Genomic DNA, 6,000 nt, shown 5'->3' on the forward strand with positions numbered 1-6,000 from the left:
CAAGAGTGTCTTTCCTCAGAAAAGGAGATCAAAACTACACACAGTATTCTAGTTGTGGTCTCACTAACACCCTGTACAACTGCAACAACACATCCCTGCTCCTGTACTTGAAACCTCTCACAATGAAGGCCAACATACCATTTGCCTTCCTTACCGCCTGCTGCACCTGCATGCTTCCCTTCAGTGACTGGTGCTGAAGGACACCCAGGTCTCACTGAACACTCTCCTTTCTCAATTTGCAGCCATTCAGATAGTAATCTGCCTTCTTGTTTTTGCTCACATTTATCCAAATTATAATGCATCTGCCACTGATTTGCCCACTCACCCAACCTGTCCAAATATTAGCATGAATAGAGGGTTGGTCAACTGGAAGAAGACAGAGATAAGGGATCCCATTTTCAGGATGACAGCCTGTAACAAGTGGAGTGCCACAGAGGTTAGTACTGGGGCCCACAATTATTCACAATAAAAAGACTTGGATGATGGAAGTGAGCATAATGTTATAAGCTTGCGGTTGACACAAAAATAGTTGAGAGCAATTTGGATGACACAGAGCCTACAGAGGGATACAGACAGGGTAAGCCTGTGGACAAGATCTTGGCAGATGGAATGTGAAATGGTGAAATATCAGTCTATACATTTTTGCAGGAAGAACAGAAAAACTGGCTATTATGTAAATGTAGAAAAAACTGCAAAGAGCCACATCACAAATGAATTTGGGAGTAACAGAGTTGTATAATATGGATATATACTCTTCGGTCCTGCTCACCCGCATCGAGCAGACATCTGACCAAGTCCACTTTACCAGCATTTGGCCCATATCCCTCTGAAGCCTTCCTATGGATATACCTCTGGTGCCTTTTAAATGTTGTAATTGTGCCAGTCTCTGTCACTTCCTCTGGCAGGTAATTACACACATGCACAACTCTCTCAGTGAAAATGTTACCATTTAGGTCCCTTTTAAATCTTTCCCATCTCGCTTTAAACTGCTGCCCTTGTGTTTTGGATTCCCCCATCCTAGAAAAAAAGACTTTGGTTATTGTCACTATACAAGTCCCTTGTGATTTTGGAAATCCCTGTAAGGTCACTCTTCTGTCTCTGATGCTCCAACCTATACAGCTTCCCCCAGCGGCTCAAACTGCACCCCCCTATAGAATCCCAAGCCCCAGTCCTGGCACATCCTTGTAAATCTTTTCCACACACTCTCAAGTTTAACAGCACTCTTCCTGTAGAAGGATGACCAGATTACACACAGTATTCCAAAAGAGTCCTAGTGCATAAATGACCAAGAGAAATGAGCATCCAGGTTTATTCAGAAGACAAATGGAATTCAGGCTTTTATTTCAGAGAGACTTGAGCATAAAAATACACAAGTCTTGCTGAAACTATACAAGGCAGTAGTTAAAACAAGCCGAGAAATTGTGATTGGTTTTATTCTCCTTATCTAAGAAAAGATACACTGGCATTTCAGGAATCTAGTGAAGATTCACTGAGGTGATTCCAGGTATGGAGGGATTTTTTTTATGAGGAGAGGTTTAGAGGGTTGAGTCTCTACACATTGTAGTTTAGAAGAACAAGGGGTAACCTCACTGAATAGCATGAGACAACATTCTTGGGGAACTTGGCCAGGTAAATGCCAAAAGGTTGTAGCCACTTGTGAGAGAGTAGACAATTGGAGGGCATAACCTCAGAGTAAGGGTCACCCACTTAGGAGGGAGATCAGGAGGAATTTCTTCTCTTAGGGATGGAAGATCTGCAAGGTTCTTTCCACTGAGGGCTGAAGAGGTTGGGTTCTCAAGTATATTCAAGGTAGAATTTTAACCAGTAAGCGAATCAAGCATTATAGGGAAAAGGCAGGAAAACTGGAGTTGAAGGTCATCAGATCACCAATGGTCTAACTGAATGGCAGAAAAGGATTAATGGGCTGGATGGCTTACTTCAGCTCTTACATTTTATGGTCTTGTGGAACCATCTGGCAGGATTCAACATCTTTTGCCCGCAGTGCCTCAAGGAAATTACATGCGTGCCACTTCCTCATGGAATTGTGGTCATAATTATCTCCACATGGACAGGCAATAAGGCACATACCAAGTATAGTGTGAGCAGACCCATCCTTCACAACATAGGGGACAGGGAGAAGCTCAGCACATAGTGACACTCAATGTTTATGTACTGAGGGTCTAAGCACAGCCTGATGAAGCCACTCACAAAGGTGACCATCAGGATGAGGTCAATGTTAGGTATGTTCTGTCTCCTTTATCTGGAGTTTTGTACATTGTGACCCAGGGAACACAGTCCATCTTTGCCCTCCCAGTAGAAAGGAAGACAGCCTGGCTGATTGCGGTGATGTGGGAGTGAGGAGTGGCCCAGAGCTGCTGTAAGGGCAGGAACACTGAGAGCACACCACACATAATGACCAGCTTCTTACCCACAACCGAGAGGGAGCATTCATAGAACATAGAACATAAAACATTACAGCACAGTACAGGCCCTTCGGCCCTCGATGTTGTGCCGACCTGTCATACTGATCTCAAGCCCATCTAACCTACACTATTCCATGTACGTCCATATGCTTGTCCAATGACAACTTAAATGTACCTAAAGTTGGTGAATCTATTACCGTTGCAGGCAAAGCATTCCATTCCCTTACTAATCTCTGAGTAAAGAAACTAGCTCTGATATCTGTCCTATATCATCCAGCTCTCAGTTTAAAGCTATGCCCCCTCAGGCTCGCCGTCACCATCCCAGGAAAAAGGCTCTCCCTGTCCACCCTCTGGTTATTTTAGACATTTCAATTAAGTCACTTCTCAGCCTTCTTCTCTCTAATGAAAACAGCCTCAAGTCCCTCAGCCTTTCCTCATAAGACCTTCCCTCCATACCAGGCAACATTCCAGTAAATCTCCTCTGCACCCTTTCCAAAGCTTCCACATCCTTCTTATAATGCGGTGACCAGAACTGTACACAATACTCCAAGTGTGGCCGCACCAGAGTTTTGTACAGCTTCACCATAACCTCTTGGTTCCAGAACGCGATCCCTCTATTAATAAAAGCTAAAACACTGTATGCCTTCTTAACAGCCCTGTCAACCTGGGTGGCAACACTCAAGGATCTGTGTACATGGACACCGAGATCTCTCTGCTCAACTACACTGCTAAGAATCTTACCGTTAGCCCTGTACTTTGCCTTCCGGTTACTCCTACCAAAGTGCATCACCTCACACTTGTCTGCATTAAACTCCATTTGCCACCTCTCAGCCCAGCTCTGCAGCTTATCTATGTCTCTCTGCAACCCACAGCATCCTTCATCACTATCCACAACTCCACCGACCTTAGTGTCGTCTGCAAATTTACTAACCCATCCTTCTACGCCCTCATCCAAGTCATTTATAAAAATGACAAACAGCAGTGGACCCAACACCAACCCTTGCGGTACACCACTAGTAACTGGTCTCCAGGATGAACATTTCCCATCAACTACCACCCTCTGTCTTCTTTCAGCAAGCCAATTTCCGATCCAAACTGCTGTATCTCCCACAATTCCATTCCTCCGGATTTTGTACAATAGCCTATTGTGAAGAACCTTATCGAACGCCTTGCTGAAATCCATATACACCACGTCAACCGGTTTACTCTCATCTACCTGTTTGTTCACCTTCTCAAAGAACTCAATAAGGTTCGTGAGGCACAACCTTCCCTTCACAAAACCGTGCTGACTATCCCTAATCAATTTATTCTTTTCTAGATGATTATAAATCCTATCCCTTATAACCTTTTCCAACACTTTACCAACAATATAACCTTTTCCAACAATATAACCTTTTCCAACACTTTACTACACACTCTGTTTCTCTTTGTCCAGAACACCTCACTCCTTCCAATTTTAGCACAAACCACAGCCTCTCAGAACAAAATTCCCTTCAACTCCAAATTGTCTCCCCTGACAATGAAGGGAACAAGGATCTCTCACGCCAGTTTCCAAAGAACATGGCCCTCGTTCTTACTCTGATTCATGTTGGTTCCTGAGGGCAGTTTGAACTGGTCAGAGACATTAACCCAGTCTTCACACTGACAGTGAATCCCAGCTGGAGACAGTGATGGGGTCTACGTGCAGGGAGATATTGACCTCAGTGCCTCCACAACCTGAGACCATCCCCCCTCACATTCCCCCTATCCTGGGGGTGATGGGATTTAGGAAAAGGCCCCATACAATACACCTGGAGGACAGGGGAGAGAGGGTAGCCCTGCCTGGCTGGGACAGCTTTCTGATTCCCACCCACTGATGGCAACTGGGTCACTGCTGTTTGTGTGGAACAGTTCTATCCAAGTGCAGCTTCCCCCACCCCCCAAATCCCATGTTACAGAGTGTGTCCAATCTGTCAGCGCGGGAGATTCTGTCAAAGGCCTTTCTCCTGGACCAGGTAGATGATGCAAGTGCCCACAGCCCCTGACCCGCACATGGGCAATGCTATCCCTGAGGAAGTGGAGGCTCTCGGAGATGGTCTTGTTGGATACAGCACAGGTCTGTGTGAATAGATCGGCTCAAATTTCACACAGTCACAGAATGATGCTGATGCAGAGGGAGGCCATTCTGCCCATCGTGCCTGCACCATCTCCAACATTGTGTCTGGGTCTATGATCTAGGGCCAATCTCCTGCCTTTTCCCAATATCCCTGCACACCATTATCATCCAAAACACCATCCCATACTCTCCCCAATTCCCCAACTGAGCCTGCCTCCACCACATTTCCAGGCAGCACATTCCAGGCTCGAACTACTCGCTGTGTGAAAGTGTTTTTCCTCACATTATCCTCGCTTCCCTTGTCCATCTCTCTAAAATGTACAAATTAAATATTTACACAGGGGAAGGGAAAGTTAGTGCATCAATACTCTTTAAAGACCCGACTTAAACAAAGCAGCAAACTGCAATCAATGTGGATGGAGGAATGGCTGAACATTAACTTTCTGCTTTAAAGCGTTGTTCCCCGAGATGAAACACGGAATTATTCAAAGGGCTCGATTCTTTATCTTCAAACACCCAGCGTCTCAGTTTCACCTCAATCTTCCGTCTCCCTTTCCAGTCGCTGTGTCTGACCCTGAGAGGTGAATGTTACACATTGCCTCTCCCTTCTGATCCCTTATACTGACAGGAACCAGCTCCAGGCTCTGTGCAGCTGATCAGAGACACTGGAGAAAGGTTTCACCTTTTCACTGCACAATCCCCAGCGGCTCCCCGTTCAACTCCTTGGATTTGATTGGGATCTTTCAGCGGGAATAAAATCCACCCGATCCCACTGGGAATGAGCCCTTCCTGAAATTAAAGAGGATTTGGGACTCACCTCTTACTTTCCCACAATCTGATCGAACATTTTCCGCCTTTTCCCGGACAGGTGTGTAAAGAGTAAAGTGGAAGTTTGCAGCTTCCTCCCACACGGAGACCTTTCACTTTCAGAGTTCACTCACTGAGTGCTGCTCCCTCGCTTCCAGATTCTTGGTGCTCGGCTGCTCTCGGAGCGTCTGGCCTTGAGAAAGTAACTCTTCTCCCTCAGGGTCAGAAAGCTGCAACCGGGTCTCTCCATTCCCTCACAATCCCTGTCCCTCCCATCTCACTTCATCCGCCTTTAGCCCACTTTCCACATTCCTCTCCTCTCCCATCACATTCCCCTCTGCCAACTTCCCTCAACCTCCCCATGCCAAACATTCCTCTCTTCTCACCAACTGACCCACTTCGCTCTCACTCCTCTCTCCATGCCCCCCTCTTTCCCACTCACCAGCCTCCCTACTCCTCACCACCCCCATTCCCACATTCCTCCCTCCCCTCTCCAATCTCCTCTCCTTTCTCACTGCTCTCCCCACTCATGACCAATGGTTCAACAGGAGGAGAAAGAGGTTGGAGGTGGAGGGTTGTTTTTCAGACTGGAGGCCTGTGACCAGCAGTGTTCCACAGTGATCGATGTTGGGTCATTTTTTTTTGTCATTTTTACAAAAGATTTGGACAAGAATT

General features: G+C 46.2%; 1 protein-coding gene across 4 annotated transcripts in view; it reads right to left on the reverse strand.

The window, feature by feature from the left end:
- Positions 1 to 5,449, reverse strand: part of LOC125446539 (butyrophilin subfamily 3 member A1-like) — an 85,880-nt gene extending 80,431 nt beyond the window's left edge. For all 4 annotated transcript variants that reach the window (XM_059639510.1, XM_048520180.2, XM_059639509.1 and 1 more), the window contains exon 1: positions 5,336 to 5,449. The gene's annotated coding sequence lies outside the window, so the exon portion shown is untranslated. The remainder of the gene's footprint in view (positions 1 to 5,335) is intronic.
- Between the last annotated feature and the right edge of the window lie 551 nt (positions 5,450 to 6,000).

The sequence above is a fragment of the Stegostoma tigrinum genome, chromosome 34 (genome assembly GCF_030684315.1).
Source record: "Stegostoma tigrinum isolate sSteTig4 chromosome 34, sSteTig4.hap1, whole genome shotgun sequence".
Lineage (NCBI taxonomy): Eukaryota > Metazoa > Chordata > Chondrichthyes > Orectolobiformes > Stegostomatidae > Stegostoma > Stegostoma tigrinum.